Below are 19623 nucleotides of genomic sequence, written 5' to 3'. Positions count from 1 at the left end.
CTCCTTTTCCTATCAAATTTCCATTTGTGTCATATATCTTGGCAATTTTATTTCCAAACTCAACTTTGCAACCTACATTGCTTAGTTGTGACACACTCAACAAATTGTAATTCAATCCTTCAACATAGTATGCATTATCACATGAGATCTTTTCTATGAGCTTAATTGAACCTTTTCCTTTTATTAGACATGGAGCATCATTACCAAATCTAACACTATTTCCATCATATTGAGTTAAGGTGACAAACTTACTTTTGTCTCTTGTCATGTGATGTGAGCCTCCACTGTGAATGATCCATTTGTCATCCTTGTTCACACAGGTTACAAATGTAGTTGCCTCATCTTCATTAGACTCATCCTTCATTGCAACATGGACTACCTCATCATCATTTTCATTTGAATCATCTTCTTCTACAATGTAGCACTTTTTGCCTCTATCTTTGTACTCTTTGCTGTCTTTATTTCTTTAGCTTTTGTTATTGTCATTTCCTTTGTAGTTTCTCTTTTCTGGACACCTGGCAGCAATATGTCCAACTTCATTGCAATTAAAACAAATGATGAGTAGCTTACCTTTAAATTTGTCTTTTCCTTTGTGGAATCTTCTCGCCAGGAGTGCTTCTAGTTGATTGACATCTTCTTCATCAGTGCCACCATCACTATCACTGGACACATGTTTTATCCTTCTCTTCTTCCTCTGCTTCTTCTCATCAAAATATTTTAGTAGAAAATTAGCCTTGAAAGCAAATTCAAGACTTTCTGGCTTGTAATTGTTAAAGTTGGGTAACTCAAATGCAGTGAGTCTTCCTATTAGACCTTCACGGGTTAGATTGTTCCCTGGAATGCATCTCAATTCTTGGAGAATAGATACTCTAATAGCATAGATAGGCAATAAAGTTCTTAAGACTTTACTTGGAACAATGTCATCATCTATATGACCAATTGCACCTTTTATTGCACTCACAACTTTTTTTATTCTAGCAACATATTGAGCAATGTTCTCACCTTCCTCCATTCTCATGTCGTCAAACTTACCTCTGAGGCTTTCTGACTTGGCTCTTTGTACATTTTTATCTTCTCCATATATAGTTTTTAGGCCTTCCCACATCTTATATGCAGCGTTCCATCCCTTGATGTCATCAAATTCTGCATAGCTGAGGGTAGAGGCAATCTCCAACATTGCCTGATTGTGCTCCTTCTTCTTCATATCTTCAACAGTAGGCACACCAATTGGATCAACATGTTCCACTGTAATTGAAGATTGTGCATGGTCTCCTATTCCTCCAAGATGCAATCTCATTACACTTTGCCATGGAGGGAAGTTGTCTCTGTTGAGCTTGGGCACTTCTCTCTTGGACATCTTGATCTTTATGCTTCTAGTACCTTCAAACTAGTTCAATTAGCAGATGGCTCTGATACCAATTGTTAGAAATTCTTTAGAATAATTGAGAGGGGGTGAATCAGTTATTCAAGGTCTAGATGTACCAAGCTAATCACTCAAACTTGCAAGTTACTAATAAATCAACATGCAACAATAAAACATGAAAGATCAACACACATAACACAATGATTTAATGTGGAAACTCAATTTGGAAAAACCACCAGTAACATGCTACTTCTTTCTCACTCTTCTAAAGTGATGCCCTATGAAAGGCCAACACTGTTAAAGGTTACAACACACATTGTTAAATGTGACCCAGTTAAGGGATTTCAATCACTCTGATAGAAGTGAGCCTGGTTAAATGACTTTAGGTCATTCACTTGGAATGCCACCCTATTAAAGAATTTTCTAATGACTATTAAGTCAACCTTAGTCCAAAGGATTTTACCCTAACTGATATAATGTCTAGAGAGTAACAATAGGGCTTTTGATCTAATACAACTTACAACTTATCTTGCAAATTTCAAATCTCAATTCAATTCTCAATTCTACTTGGCTTTCAGTCTCTGTAGCTTTGACAACTTGTTCACTCTTCAAGCTTTTGTCTCCTTAAGCCTTCTTGCTCGTTGTGCCAATGCAGTCACTCCTATGGTCACTTGACGAAGTAGAGTCTTGTTCTCTGCTCTTCTTTGGTCTTTTCTGACCTTCTCAAGGTCTTCTCCTTGACACCACACACTCCAACTACTTTGTTTCATGACCAAACATTTCTTAAGTAGGAAATTAGAATACTTTTCCCACTCTATTTTCCATCGTCCAAATTAGGGTTTTGGATGGATTAGGTAGGATACAATCTATCTACCCCTTATATTGTTTCTTCTTGAAGCTTCTCCTAGAATCTATTTGAAATCATCTAAAAATAATTAACCTTAAATTCTGTACCACCAACTCATCATCCTTATCTTCCACCTGGTTCACAAAATTCAAGATAACAAACTTATCGGCTTAAATTTGATGAATCTTTGATTAAATCCTCTCCATTAATCAACTAAGTGATAGTACCTTGATCTTATAAGCAATTTTCTTTCCAACAAATAGTAGGTTTGACATCAGTGACAAAACAATGATTAAAACATTCTGCTTCAACAATCTCCCTTTTTCAATAATGATCATTTCAATTAGATTTCAATAGAAACATTATATTTATATTAATAACTGGTTCAAAAAAGCTCCCAAAGAAAAGGACCAGAAAAGAAAAAATTCGATCATTGCCTAATACAACAAAGGAATGTAGAAGAAGAAATATTGCATCAAGAGAGAGTACTTATCTATCAACACTAATGAATCTTGTCCTAGAGATTCTCAGATCAAGAATATAGTAATTACAAAGAGCCCAAAACTCATATGAATACAATTCATTGATTGGTGCCAGAGACAAGATCCATAGCCCAATGAAAAATGTCACAAAGATTACCATCACTAGTCTACATCCAAAACTTCAATTAAGACCATGATATTAGAAATCCATCTGATGCAAGTGTAATCCAAGATCCCAACTTGCATAAAATATCTCAAAAGAACAAGTAAGATCCGTAAAAGAAAAACATGTGAAATCATAGAGAAGTCATGATTTGCTATCAAATAAAATATGAGGAGGAATCCGTCTTATTCTAAACATATTCTTTTGTCATAATATTAACCAAGTTGGGGAGATTAAGGAGGTTAAGTTGGGACAGTAAAGAGTTAATATAAACCCCGTCAGTACCCAAATTAGCTAGACAATCAGCTAAAATATTTCCTTCTTTATAAGTATGCATGATGTAACATTCAAATATTGAATCAAGAAGAGACCATACTTGATGTAATATATACTATATGTGTTGAAACTAGAGCCCAGAAAACTATAAAATAATCAACAATACTAAAGAGATAAAACTGGAACAAAGAACACCAAAAATATCTTGGGAAAACCCTTTGAGAATGAAGGGAAAAGCCCAGCCACACAACACAAAATAACTTTATTAATAATGAAATGTTCAAGTGTACAATGCTTATTGCATAATGCAAATATATAACAATAGAAGAGACTTTTCATATTCTAACCGAAGGTCTCTTGAGTTTCTCATAACTCCTATAATTAAATACGTCTTTTCAAATATTCATGCCTCAATGCATGTGAATGACACATGTCATTTACATTTATAATATTACAAATTAAACTTTAAGTGTCTTTTTTAGCTAAAGATGACAATAACTGTAATAACGTTCATATTTTCAGAGATAAAGATCTCTATCGCAGCTACTATCTTCAACAATATGGACCAATTATATACATGACGTTTAATACACACATTAATAATAATTGATGAATCCCCTTCAACATGTAGCTTAGATATAGAAAGTGATTTTGCAAGTTCCTAACCAAAAAGCAAGGCCAAGGCCTCATCTTTTTTATTAGTACACTAAGGGTGAGAAGATGATTTTTTTGCAATCACATGACCTTTAAAATCTCTAATTGCTATGCCATAGCCTGAGTTGCCTGGATTTCCTCTAGAGGCCCCATCAAAATTGAGTTTGAAATAACCCTCACTTGGAGGAATCCACTTGGTTTGTGCTCAGATAAGAGGAATCTTGGATGCACACAATGGAGCAGGAAGATGAGAAAAAAGTAAACCCTTCCACTGCTTAATAACATAGCCATCCTAAGGAGAATAAACATGTGTACCCTTATATTTACTTATTGAAGAATTAACAAGCTCAACAATTGATCTCTCTAATCCTTCCAAAAATTGAGGTATTGGAGATAACATCTTTCTGAAAATTCTCTTGTTTCTTTCCCACCAAATTTTCCATACTACAGATGCAGGGATGCATGAAAATATTGATTTAAAATATAAGATTGGTCATGCTTTGAATAAATCCCATAGAGAATTAAGTAATGGCATATGGAAATTAAGCTTATCGATTACAAAATGCCAACAATCTTGGGCAAAAGGGCAGTTTAAGAGGAGGTGATCTGTTGTTTCAATAACTTGCAGATAGAGCACATAGTTAAAGGGATAAAAAATGTTTAATCTATGAAGACGATCACTAGCTAAAATTTGGTTCTTTAGTGCAATCCATGCAAAGAATCTTGCTTTTGGTAGAACTGAGCTATTCCAACAGAATTCAAAAGAACGATATGTGGTATGATTATACTGGTTGTGTTGGAGAGCCAAGTATCCTAGTTTAATAGAGTATTTACCATCTTTAGTTGGAACCCAAAAGAGGCAATCCAAATGATTAGACATAAAGACATACCTTTTAACTAGTACTTGTTTGAAAGAAGAAGCCTGATTGTGGGATATAGGAAGAGATGAGGGGTCTTGCCAAATGACTAGCCCTGTGAACCTATGAATAGCTAAGACATAAGTAGAAAAGGATGTCCCCCAATCACTATGTTTGAAAAATCCTTTAGAGAATCAATAGTGGCAAGGGGGGGAACACACTCCATGAATCAAACCAAACATTGACACTCTCCCCATTGTTCACTTGCCATGATATGAATGAAGTAATAACTTCTCAAGAAGCCACCGTGAAATCCCAAACACAGACCCCTTTGGCGGGTCTGGTATAGTAAGAACTCTGGAAGGTTCCAAGTTATCTAAATATTTCTCTTACAAAAGGCGACAACATTTGGCAGAGGGTTTTTCATACATTTGCCAAACAAGTTTAGTACTAAAAGCCCTATTCCTATTGGTAATGTTGGGAAGTCCAACACCTCTTATTCTATAAGAGGTTGACATGGCACGAATAGAAATTAGCCGTATTTTATTTTGAGCATTCATATTATCTAACCAAAGAAAGGTGCAGATTAAAGTTTCAATTTGAGAGATGATACCTTTGGGGGCTTTTAGAATGGAGAAGTAATGGTTAGGAATGGTAGAAATAATAGATTTCATAAGAAAAATTCTACTTGAGAGGGATAACTGACGAACCTTCCAAGCACTAATTCTACTATTGATACAATCAATCACAAATTTCCAATAGGAGGGTTTGTTTAAACCCATAAATCAAGATGAAAAATTATTCTTTGAGAAACCAATTGGGATGCATTAAAAACATAAATTTTAGATTTAGTTGCATTGATACATTGACCTGAAACTTGTGTATATAGGTCAATGGATTTCTTCATACTATGTGCTTCTTGGTATGTAGATGATCCAAAAAGTAAAGTGTCATTAGCAAAAAGAGAATGGGTTATGGACAAAGATGTACCTATAATATTGATACCTTTCCACAACCCTTTTTGATTAAAAGAGTTAATAAGTATGTTGAAGGCCTCTGCCAAAATGATAAACAAGAATGGAGAAAGAGGGTCACCTTGACAAACTCCTTGGGAAGAGGTGAAGAAACCTATTGGTGCACCATTAATGAGAATAGAAAAATGTGCACATGATATGCAAGCTTTAATCCATTTACACCACCTAGAAGAAAAACCAAATTGATGAAGGACTAGAAGAAGAAAAGACCAATTCAGTTTATCATAAGCCTTCATCATATCTAATTTGACAAAAAAGGCTGAAATATTATGTTCTTTGATGGAATGAAGGGTCTCATGGGCTATTATAGCTCCCTCAATTGTTTCTCAATCGACAAAAAAACCCCCTTGTTTTGTTGATATAATTTTTGGAATAATGGGCATAAGACACAAATAAATAACCATTGTGATAATCTTATAGATAGTGTTACATAAAGAGATTGGACAGAAATCAACAAAAGAATAGGGATCAATAACCTTTGGGATGAGATCAATATTGGTGGTATTAAAATTCTTCAAAATGGAGACATTTTTCTTGGATTCTTCAAGAGCCTCAAGCAATTCAAAACAAATTACATCCCAACATTTTTGAAAAAAAAATGTAGTGAACCCATCAAGGCTTGGTGCCTTATCAACATCCATAGAAAATACTATACCATGAATCTCAGAAAGAGTAAAAGAGGCCATAAGAATCAATTGTCTTGTTGCATAATCAAAGAAGGAATGGAATCCAAGATCTCATCCACAAGGTGGGAAGAGGGGGGATCTTGCGATGGAGGGGAAAGAAGATTAGAGAAGAACCTTACACTCTCAGTTTGAATGCCCTTAGCACTAGAAATCAAATTTCCTAGATGGTCATGAATTGTAAAGATTGCGTTATTAGCCTTCTTTTGTTTGGTAGATGCATAAAAACACTTAGTATTTTGGTCCCCTTGTTGAAGCCACAATTCTCTAGACTTTTGTCTCCAATACTCTTCTTCAAAAAAAAACTCTCATCTATTTAATTAATTTAAACAAACTTAAATTTAAGATTTGTTTAATATTAAAAATTAAATAAATATTTTCCAATTTTTTCTCAATTTGTTAATAAATAAAATAATCAAAATAAAGTATCTTTTTAATTAAATAAAAATATCAAAATTCACATAAACAATAATAAGATATCTTAATCTCTAGAATACTAAATAAAATATATTTGTATAATATAAAATAGATTTTAAATTTTAATTTTGGCAATAATTTTTTTAAAAAATTTATTTTTTAATAATTAAAATAATTAATATAAATTGTCTATTTTATTAAATGAAAAAATAGAATAAATAATATAGCACTCGTATATCTCTAGAATAATTTAAAAAAATAAAAAAATCATCTATTCTTTTATTATTTTAAATTTTCCTAAAAAGTATGCATAAACCTTGTCATGTATTGAACTTCTACCTATAAATATAGGGTCAGAGTATTTCAAATAACCACAAATTTGAAAATGACTCGCATATTGAAAAGTATTTGACATATTCATATGAACGAAGTTCAATTTGGATTTTTAATTGTTAGTATTTTGGTAGTTGTTCATTTTGCATAGTGTTAAGTGTCAATTGTTCGTTCAATATACTGACTACTGCTAAAATGAAACAACTACAACAAGCATTAATATTCAAGATTTGTGAGTTTGTGTTTCAAGGCTCTTTAAATAGACCCAAGATATTTTGTTAGAGACAACTTGTCACTTGGTAATATCTACTTATGTTTTGGATTGTAATATTTTTTTTTGGTTTACTATGTGGTATGACTCTAGGTTCAAATTAGTCCCATGAAGGATCTTGGAATTGTTTTGAATTCAATTTTAGTAATTAATTAATACATGGATGGTTGGCTTTTTTGGATGTACTAACCTTTACTTTCCTTGCTTTTCAAGCCTTTTGATAAGGATTTAATGACTTTGTATGTAGAGCATTTCATTAGCATATCTATGATTGATATCAAAAGTAGATTGTGATAGGCACTTGGTTTATTTGAGCCAACTCTGATAAGAATAGTTTTTTGTAAATGAGATCCTTTTAAGCATTTTTACTCTAATTTTCTCTTCTTATTATATTTGCAAGTTTGTAATTATTTGAAGAGATTCTGGCAATTGGTCATCAAAATATTTTCATACCTCCTTTCAGATGAAGGGGAGTTTTATATCCAAGATTGGATAGAAACATGTGGGAAGATTTTACTCAACAGTTTTTAAAATATTAAACCATCAAGCGAGAAATTACAAAACATGAAAGGAAATTTGGGGTTACACTCTAAATCAAAATTTTAACATGATTGTTTGTCACTTCCAATCATCAGATTTTCTATGAACAAAGTAAAGAGTGTTGAAGCTTTAAAAGGAAAATTACTCTTGCCTCAATACAACCATGAAAAATGGAAAGGGATACAACAAGGCTTTGTCTTAAAGGAATCCTTCAATGTCACAATGAAGGAGAAAAAACTTGATGCTCTCTATAAATTTGAGAAACACGATAGTGCATAGTGACTTTCCCTGAAATTTTCACTAGTCCATCTACCATGACAAGAATTTGTTGCGAAGTAGCTTATCTATTGGGCAATCTTTTTTTCTCTAGGCCATGACTACAGTAGCTAAAAAATCTCTTTGATTGGAGAAAATTATGCACGTAATAGGAATTGCCTGGATAATATGTTCAATTTTACATAGTTGGGCATATAGGTAGTTAAGTTAAAACATGTGCAAAATTTCCTATCGACTATTCTCTTGCACCTCTTATGATGCAAGTGCTCTTATATCTACAAGATTTAGCTAGAAAAAGAATTATATGGCAAAAAATAGTCAAATAAAAAAACTAGCTTAAAGTTAGTTTCTCTCTTTTTGGCTATTTCTTTTTAGCATGCTTTTGTCACTAAACATTTAGTAACTTTGAATCTTTGTTAGGAAGGAAATAATATTAAATATTTTTCAAATGGATACTAATTGTCCAAAAAAATTTGTCATGTTTTCTAAAAATTGAATCTTGTGATGCCAATAGAAAACATGATAGCAAAAAATACAGGGTAGATCAATAAAACTGTAACCACATTGTCCAACATTTCCTGATAAGATCTAAAATAATATTCCCCAAAGTCCTTTACTGTCTATTGATTTTTGATATTGATTCAAATATTCTTTGTCATATATCCATATTGAGAAGTTATGGGATCATTCAGAGTCGAGGTTGTTGGAAAAATCTGGTAGTACCATACTCACCAACCAGGGATTTATTGTTGTTATAAAACCCATAGATTTAGCATCAGTGGAATGACGTGGAAATAGAAAATCAAATTCTACCAGTAAGTCTAGAAAATAGTATCTATAGTCAATGTAAACTTATGCACGTTTGAATGCCACTAGACATTTGGTTGTATACACAAGTGAAATGATACATGCCTTTCACAATGTACTTTATATTTATATGTGCTACGGTCTAATTTTTTACAATAATTATTTACATATTTATAGTTAACAGTAAAAATATATAAAAATTCTGAAAATATAATGCAAGTGCCTACAACACATTGATAAATTGTGAGTCTTTCATCTGGAAAGTCTTGGGTTCAAATCTACTTAGACTTAACATTTAATAATAACTAATCTCATTAAATAATAATAAAATAATAAAACTCTAGACTTCAACCCATTACCTATCAGAGAAAAAGTTTGAAAATGAAAATGTTTATCAATTTTTATAAATATAAAATTTTAAAAGAATTCTAAATTCATTTTTTACTTATTTTCAAGAAATGCTTTATTTAATTTGTCAACTATGTTGAATTTTATTTATAACATTCAAGCATTGAAGCAATTTTCCCCCATAGTTGAATTATGCAGTATTTTTAGAAATTTCAAAATACTGATATTAAAAAATAAAGTACTATTTTTAGATTTTTTTACATGAGGTGCTATTTGTTTTTGAAATATTAAGCAACCAAAACAAGGAGGCTAGCCCTTACAAAAACTGTCTTACCAACCAATTATCATCCAATAACCATCAAAGCACAAAGATAAAAAACAACCCCTAACCAAGCTTAACACACCAAAATAGAACTCAATCAACCTAGGATCCCAATAGGGGTATCTAGCCAAAACTTTAAAAATTGACAAAATAGTAGAGTACCATAACTAGAACTAACTTTTAAACATAAAAATTTTTTAAACAAAGGAATCACTGCCTTAAACCTAACTAGGTCAGTGACCCACCAAAGAAACAAAAAACACATAAAGAAACCAGAGGAAGGGACAAGGCACTAGTTTGTGTTCTCATTGCCTTTCCCCTTGAGGAGGACATTAGCCAAGTCTTATGTTAGGAATTCGAACAGTAATTTGGAGTCCTCCTAGTTCACACCCTCCTCCTGATTACCTTGAAGCAATTACAACATGGTAGTTGTTGCATGAGTTACTTTGATGGTGAACTTAGACAGAAGTCCAAATCTTTCCTCTAGAACCCTCATTTTCTCTCTGAGCCCCTTGAACTTCACTTTCATAACTGCCATAGTTTCCTTCAGAGAGCCGCATGACTTGCAGTTCTCCACCTCCATGTTGTTAACCTACAAAATTGGGGAGCTAGAAATAATTTTCTCTTTAGTGTTTGCTCGAACAGGGGAGGAGGTCGTCATGGGAGAGGGAACCCTATCATCTATAGTATCCAAGAGTTGATCCAGAGTAAGATCCACCACATTCATCGTGAGGGACACAAAGACAAGAGTCACCTCCTTGCTCCCATTATCCTCATACCCTGAGCTTGACACCGAGGAATTCAAAATGTCAACCTCCATCTCCACATCCTTGTCCTTTTCCGTTCTACATCTTGTTGCCTTTTGCTTCATCCTTTTCTTGGGGGGTGGCACATCTTCAAAATATGACTCTTCATCATCTTATGGGACAATGGTTCTTAATCTCCTCTTAGGCTTTGATTTTGTGAGTCTCCTAGACCTTCTTCTACCACCTTTGACCTCCTCAGAATTGATCGGGTCCACCTCCAACTCTTTCTTAGTTACCATCCTCCTTCTTATGGACATTAGGGGGGGCCTCTTAATCTCCGTAGGGGAAATTCTATGAGAGGGTAGGGGGTGGGGGCCTTAGGGTCAGTGATTCTCAGAGGAACGTGGGGAGGGTGAGGGCCATGAAAAGAGGGGATACTACTAACCTCCATAATTATAAGAGGTAATAGGGCCAAATGGAAATGGAAGAGGTGAAACATTAAAACTTGGTGTAGGATAGTGAAGTTGGTGCCCTTCTTCATTTTTTCCTTCACATCCACAACAATGTCCACTAATTCATGCAATCAAAAAAAAGGAATAAAAAGGCTACCATGGTTCCTAAAATGGTTGAGGAGGGTAAAATGGTAATAATAACAAACCCCATACCTCCCTTCAAGAGTGAGATATTTCATTAGCACTAAATAGACCTCATTCCATGCCTCCAGAAGCTTTTCCCTTAGAAATACACCATGGTAATGAATAGGTTCTTCTACCTCCTAAAAGAAACAGTTAAAACTACCTTCATCCAAGCCTTTGGTCACTTTTTGCCATTTCCTACCCATCAAAGAAAGGCTCATTGCCAAAGTAATGACTTCTTTAGACACCTAAAAAGTGATACCATTCATCATCACTCTCCTCTCGTCCCAAGAATTCACAAACTAGAGTGAGAAACTCTTTTTGTAGTCATTCATCGCCTCCATAAAAGGGAATATACCCCCTTATTTTAACATGTACTAGGTGAGAGGTTTTTTAGCATTGTCTTCAATTGTCGAAGGCTCAATACAAAGTAGGACACTCCCATTGTAGCTTCCTGCTCAACACTGATCACACCCTCTTGAGTCCTAGACTAGAAACATTAGATTGAACTATAGTAACACTTAGGCAAAAAATGAAACTCCACCAAGTAAAGTACAATCTCATAAATGCCTTTAATGTCATAAAACCTAGTGTCTATACTCGTCCCTGCTATCACGTGTTATTTGCCACCTCCTCGATTCTACTATGTCTTATCATCATCGTGAACCTAGTGCCTTTTGAAATCTAAATCATTACTTGGAGGTAGGTAAAAATTTATTAATAGAATAGTCATAAAATATACACCCAAATCATACTTCAAACTTATTTCCCTCTTGAACCTCACATCTTTATTATTGGGAGTACTCTTTGCATAATTTCTTGACATCTGTTTGAAGTGAAATAACCCCATAAACCAACTCAATATTCCTAATTTGTCACCATACACAACTATTTTTCTCCAAATAGACCCAATCATGAGGGGTTGTCTTTAGTAATTAGAGATATTATCGATTTTGGTGACACCTCAACATCTCTCCAACATCGTAAGTCATGAATCTCCAAACTCATTACAGCCATCACGTTAGCCACCACATTTCCCTCCCAATAAATATGCTGCAAGTCATATAGCTTGAGGATCGTTAATATATGCCACACTTATTCAGTCACCCTCCTAAAAGCCTAACCCAATTTTGTAAGACCTTTCACAGTATCTAAGATAACCTTTAAGTCCCCTTCGATCTCGACATTCTTCCACCCAGCATCAATGACCAATTTTAGGCCCTAGAGGAGAGTCATAGCCTCATCCACATTATTAAAAGCCTTACCTAGATTACCAACAAATGCTAACAATATTTTACCAATGCTATCTCTCACCATACCACCACTTGCATCAACATTCCCTATCATCGCTCTGTTGAAGTTTAGTTTAACCCAGTTCTCTCTGGGAGGGCACCATTTATTCCTTGCTCTGGTGAGCTATTTTTAATTATCAACCTTTGCAAATCCATCCATGAGTTTCCAATTCTTGGAAATCCTCTATTCACTTAATGCAGGGAGAGATCTTACCATTCTATATGTTCTCCACTAACAACTTCACAATCAAACATGCCACAACCTCCTCATTCCTTTCTTCATTCCTGAAGATCCTATTATTTATTTCCTTCCAAATATCCCAACATACATTTGGGGGGGGGGGGGGGGGGACAACATTCTACAGTTGGATAAGGAGGGGGTGGTGGAAAGGGCTCAGCCAATTAATAACAAATTTCTCCATCCATTTATGGAAGATCCATTCCACCTCCAGCATCTGGAGAATCCCTCCCTATATATTTTTAGTAAAGCTACAGTCTAGGAAGAGGTGGGAAATTCTTTCTTCCTCCTCTTTAGATAGATAAAATCTATTAGGAATTTGGAAGCCTCTTTTTCTGAGGTTGTCAACCGTAAGAATCTTCCCATGCATTGTAATCAACTAGAAAATGTTGACTTTTAGAATCAATTGACTAAGCTAGACCTTTTGCCAACATTTTGAAGCTAGATCTTTCTCAAAAATCATCTTATAAGCATAACCAAATGAGAATTCCCCATACAAGGTGTTCCTCCATATGAAGTGTCCTCCTATGCTACCCTCGAGATTTTGTACCCCTTAAGCAACTCACCAAGGTCCTCGCAGGCTCCCTAAATCATAATTCCCCTGAGGCAGATGTAAGTTCCTTTATCTCCTACCAGCCACAATATAGTCTATCACCTTATTTTCCATTGTTGGCTGAAGACAATACATGAGAACCCTAAATTTCATATGAACCAAAGGTTTACCTTCCAACCAAGAATCTTCCTAGAACCTAATTTTACTACCCAAGCCCACCAACTATCTCAATCCTTCCCTAAGTAGACCTCTATTCTTGATAATGTTTATCCACACCCTAGAACCCAAGGGAAGATCATTATCCCAAAAATAATACACAAACTTCATATTCCCTAGGTACTTAGCTTTAAGTATCCTACACCAACTAGCTTCATCCTTCACCAGCTTCCAGCCCCCCTTAGTAAGGATAACTTTATTCAAATCAACAATCTTTCTAATACCTGACCCTCTCTTACATTTAGGTTTACACATTATATCCCAACTACCCAAGTTCAGCCAATTCTTCTCCTCCCCACCCGACCATAGGAAGTTCCTTTGTACTTTTTCCAATTTCTCAGCCATAGCCTGAGAGGTTTTGAAGAGGGAAAAAAAAATAAACAGGAATACCTTGGAGGGAGGTTGCAAGTAATTGAAGCTTCCCTGCTCGACTAAAGAGTTTACCCTTCCACCCATTCAACTTTTTCTACATTTTTTCAAGGATAGTATTCTAGAATTGGTTCAATACCTCTTTAACTATAAGCACAAGACCAAAATAGGTATCTGGGAGGAGGGCCTTATTGCACCCCAATATTTTAAACACCCTTATCTAGATATCAAGCTCTGTATTGAAGAAAAACACCTTACTTTTATCTAAATTTATTTCCTAACCAACATTAACCACATAGATCTCCAAGATATGTTTCTAGGCTCTAGCTTCAGACACCAACTAGTCCCCACTCAGAAAGGTATCATCAACAAATTTTTTTATAACCTCCACTGGGAGGGAAGTAGCCATTTTGATGCCTTTGATATCCCCCATGTTCACCTTTCTCAAGAATTATCTACCCAACACTTCAACAAGCATGATGAATAGGTATGGCAAAATAGGATCCCCTTGCTGCAAATCCCTTTCCACACAAAAGTTTCCCTTGGGTGAACCATTCATCAACACCAATTAGTTCACAGTCTCAACCATAGTCCTAATGATTCTAATAACACCTTGGTTGAAACCAATTCTCTCCAAAACTTCATAGAGAAAAGACTAGCTGACCCTATCACAGGCTTTCAAAATATCCATCTTCAGAGCCATTCCCAGATTACCACTCTTATCCATTGAGTGTAACACCTCATGAGTAGTAATAACAACATCTAGATTTTAGTGTCCAAGAACAAACCCATTCTAGGATTTCCTAATGAAATTGTGTAATAATGGCTTAAGGCAGTTCACTAAAATTTTAGAGAAGATCTTGTAAGTCATATTGTACAAGCTGGTAGGTCTTAAGTCAGTGAGAGCCATCATGTCCTAAATTTTTGGGGCTAGGGTAATAAATGTCTTATTCAGTCTTCAAAGCATCTTCCCAGTTCTAAAGAAAATTAGTACCTCTAACCATATCCACTTTAGTCACTTCCCATAAATGTTGGAAGAAGGCCAAGGAAAAACCATCAGGTCCTGATGTTTTATAGGTTTTCATGGAAAAAATAGCTTTACACACTTCCTCCTCTATTACCAATTGAAGAAGGCCAATATTCTTTTCTGCTAAGATCACATTAGGCATGTAATCGATCAATGATGCAGGAGCATCCTAGGTTGCCTTGTTATCTTGTTGATTTTGTTTGCTTAGCAATTCCTTCATGTGCCTAGCAGTTCTTCATGTCCCGAGTTACTTAGTGTATGCTGAGTGTTTCTTCATGTGCCGAGTTATCCAGTGTATACTGAGTGATTCTTCAGGTGTCGAGTTACTTAGTGCATGCCGAGTGTTTCTTCATGTGCCGAGTTACCCAGTGTATGCTGAGTGCCAATTTTTGGAAAGTTTTCTTTTGCCAAGTAATCTGTGTCTGGTTCCTATTTGGGCCAACTTTGCTCCCATTTAATTTTGGTATAGGTAGTTATATTTGCTGAGAGCCGACTTGTGGCTTCTCTATGTTCTAGAATGTTCTGTAAGCCATTTTGGCAAGTATATATAAGTATTTAGGCTTAGATTTAGGCAAGTTTTTGAGAGAGGAAGTTTTGGGAGAAGCTTTTGAAAAGAAGATCAGAGAGTAGAATTGAAAGTATGAATTTACAGTTGGATCTTTGAATGTGAATGTATTGATAATTGGCCATAACCTAGAAGGCCTCATAGCTAGGCATGTATGAAGATATTTTTATGAATCAATAAAAGTAATTCACTCTTGTTCCTCCTTTGGTTGCTGTTCTTTGTGTTTATTTTTGTTGTGTTAACTCTTGTAGGGTGGTTTGGATAACTGGGTGAGCCTTTGGCCCTAGTTATTCATCCTTTTTCCTGCATCAGTTGGTATCAGAGCTTGAGGTTCATCCTTGTGGAGATTAGATCATGTAGAACCCTGACTTGGATTTGGTTGTAGGGTGGCAGATCTGTGGATTTGACCTATAACTTGCAGAGGGCTACGATCTTGCAGAAACCTGATTTGTGAAGATGGTTCATGGTAGAGGAAATAATGTTGATAATGCTATATTGGATCAGTTGAGACAAATTGTAGCCAAATTAGATGTTGTGGAGACAGCCTAGAGGAGAGGAGCACATCTTGATGATGAAGAAACAACACCAAACCATAATCCAGAACCTAAAGAAGATCAAGAGGAGGAAAGATTATTGAGAGTATTGTCTAGAGCGAATTCAAAACTTGTTGTAGAAGTTGTTCCTTATGATGGAAAATTGGACACAATGCTGTGTTGGATTGGATCTCTGATATGGAGAAGTTCTTTGAGTATGAAAACACTCCTGATAATAGAAAGCTGAAGATTGTAGTCACTAGGCTAAAAGGTCATGCATCTATATGATGGGAGCACTTGCAAACTGATAGACAAAGGAGAGGAAAGGAGAAGATCAAAACTTGGCCAAAGATGGTGAACAAGGTAAAGAACAAATTTCTTCCTACTGATTACCAAGTTAGCTTGTTGAGAAAGATGCAAAATTTGAAGCAAAAAGACATGACTGTGAAAGAGTATACTGAGGAATTCTATAGACTGGACATCCGATCTGGACATGTGGATGATGATGTTGAGAAAATTGCAAGGTATATTAATGGATTAAGATCTAGAATAGAAGATGAAATAAGTTTTGCGAAGCTGGAAAGTGTAGAAGAAGCATATCAATATGCCTTGAAAGCCGAGGAGATCTTGACAAAGAAGCATGAACAAAGACAAAGAGGTAGAGGTGGTAGATTCCAGAGAGGCAGAGGTAGATCTTATGGAGAAAGTGGTAGATCTGGCAGTTCTATGTAGGATAAAGGCAAATCTGAATGGAAGAATGATGACAAAGGTAAGACTGAATGGAAAAGTGGTAATTGTTACCAAGGAGGCACTAATTTTTACTGAGGAAGAGGTAATTCTTATTCTAGAGGTGGATTTCATGGTAATTATTTTAGATGTGGTAAAGAGGGACATAGATCTTTTGAATGTAGATCTTCTGAAGGTGGGCAAAATAATAGAAATGCTATGATTCAAGAAGACATTGAGAGTTCACCAAGTGGACCTGAGGCTGGAGAAAATTTGATGGTGAGAAGAACCTTATGTAATAAGGGAGGTGATGAGGAACATGTTTTAAGGAGAAGTCTTTTCAAGACAAAATGTAAGATGGTTGGAAAATGCTGTAAAGTGATCATTGACAGTGGAAGTTCTACAAATTTGGCATCATAAGAGCTGGTTACAAAGTTGCAGTTGCAGAGGCTGAAACATCCCAAACCTTATCATGTTTCATGGATCAAAGATGAGCATAAGATACTGGTAAGTGAGCAATGCCTTGTGAAGTTCAAAATTGGACATTACTTTGATGAAGTTTTGTGTGATATTATGCCCATGGATTGTTGTCATATTTTGTTGGGTAGACCTTGGCAATATGATAGATATGTTGTACATGATGGAAGATTGAATCAATATACTCTTTGGGTAAATGAGAAGAAACAAACATTGTTGCCTTTGATCGAAAGTCTAGATGAGGTTAATTATACTACTATAAAAATTTGCATGGTTAATGGGAAACAATTTGAAAAGGAAGTAAAGAAGAATCAGGTTTGTTTTGCTATAATTCCAAGAAAAATGAGTTTTGTCAATGGAGACCGAGTGTAAAAAAATAGTGTTAACCGAGTGCTAGTCAGTGGTGATCGAATGAAAGATGGTAGAATTGATCGAGTACCAGAAGAAATTGCAGAGTTGTTGAATGAATATAAAGAAATTATTGCTGATGATATTCCTAATGGTTTACCTCCAGTAAGAAGTATAAGTCATTGTATGGATCTGATCCCTGGAGCTAGTTTGCCAAACAAAGCACCATATAGATTGACACCTGCAAAGAATGAAGAACTTAACATACAAGTGAATGAGTTGTTGTAGAAAGGTTTGATCAGAGAAAGCTTGAGTCCATGTGTTGTAGCTGTTGTATTAGCAACTAAAAAGAATGGAGAATGGAGAATGTGTACTGATTCTAGAGCCATTAACAAGATAACAGTGAAATATAGGTTTCCTATGTCGAGGATGGATGACATAATGGATTGTTTGAGTGGAGCAAAGTATTTTACCAAGATTGATTTGAAGAGTGGCTATCATCAGATCAGAATCAGAGAAGGTGATGAATGGAAGACTACTTTCAAGACAAAAGATGGTTTGTATGAATGGTTGGTTATGCCTTTTGGTTTGACTAATGCACCTAGTACTTTCATGAGGTTGATGAATGAAGTTCTAAAAAGATTCTTGGGTAAGTTTGTGATTGTTTATTTGGATGATATTCTAATATTTAGCAAGACTAAGGAAGAACATCTTGAGCATATTAGACAAGTATTTTAGAGGTTGAAAGAGAAAAAGTTGCTGATTAATCTAAAAAAGTGTTCTTTTATGCAAGAGGAGATTGTGTATTTTGGATTTGTGATTTCAGCTGATGGTTTGAAGATAGATCCTGAGAAGGTTAAATCAATTTTGGAATGGCCTACACCTGAGAATGTGAGTGAGGTAAGATCATTTCATAGTTTGGCTAGTTTTTACAAAAAGTTTATAAAGAATTTCAGTGCTATTTGTAATGCTATGACTGAAACAATGAGGGGAGATAAAAAGGAATTCAAGTGGACACATGGAGTTGATAAGAGTTTTGAGACTTTGAAACAAAAGGTTGTTGAATTACCTGTATTGGCTTTACTTGATTTCAAAAAAGTATTTCAAGTTGAATGTGATGCAAGTGGTAATGCAATAGGAGTTGTATTAAGTCAAGAAGGTAAGCCTATTGTTTTCTTTAGCGAAAATTTGAATGATGCTAAAAGGAAATATTCTGTGTATGATCAAGAGTTTTATGCTATTGTTCAAGCATTGAAGAAGTGGAGACATTATTTGATGCCTAAGGAGTTTGTGTTGTATACTGATCATAAAGCTTTACAATACTTGGGAAGTCAACATAAATTGAATCAAAGACATATGAAGTGGGTTAAGTATTTGCAGAGTTTTACATTTGTGATCAAGCATAAGAGTGGAGTTACTAACAAAGTTGCTGATGCATTGAGTAGAAGACGTTCTTTGTTGACTGAAATGAAGGTTGAAGTTCTTTATTTTGATGCGATGAAAGAGTTATATGATGCTGATCCTAATTTTTCTAAGGCATGGAGAGAGTGCAGAACACCAAATCTAACAGATCACATAAGTAAGTATGATGAGTATTTCATTTAAGAAGGTATGTTGTTCAAAGGCATTCAGTTGTGTATTCCTAGAAGTCCTATAAGGTTGAATTTGATTAAGGAAAAGCATAGCGGTGGATTAGCTGGACATTTTGGAATTGATAAGACATTGAGTTTGCTGAAAGAGAAATATTATTGGCCACAAATGTATAAGGATGTTCAAAAATTTGTAAAGAGTTGTGGAGTTTGTCAAGTTGCAAAGGGAGTGAGTCAAAATACTGGTTTATATACACCTATTACTATTCCTGAGAAACCTTGGACTGACATTAGTATGGATTTTGTACTTGGATTGCCTAAAACAATGGAAGGGTATGATTCCATATTTCTTGTAGTCGACAGATTTTCTAAGATGGCTCATTTTATACCATGTAAGAAGACATCAGATGCTGAGCATGTTGCTGAATTTTTCTTTAAAGAGATTGTGAGATTGCATGGATTACCAAGAAGCATTATTTTAGATAGAGACAATAAGTTTGTTGGTTATTTTTGGAAGACTGTGGAAAAAGATGGGTACTGAATTGAAGTTTAGTTCTACATTCCATCCACAAACAGATGGATAGACAGAGGTTGTGAATAGAAGCTTGGGTAATTTGCTGAGATGTTTAGTTGGGA

Source organism: Cupressus sempervirens, chromosome 5 (genome assembly GCF_028749045.1).
Source record: "Cupressus sempervirens isolate cs-2001-9-10 chromosome 5, ASM2874904v1, whole genome shotgun sequence".
In the NCBI taxonomy this organism is placed as follows: Eukaryota; Viridiplantae; Streptophyta; class Pinopsida; order Cupressales; family Cupressaceae; genus Cupressus; species Cupressus sempervirens.
The sequence above is the reverse complement of the archived record's forward strand: the minus strand, read 5'-3'. Positions refer to the sequence as shown.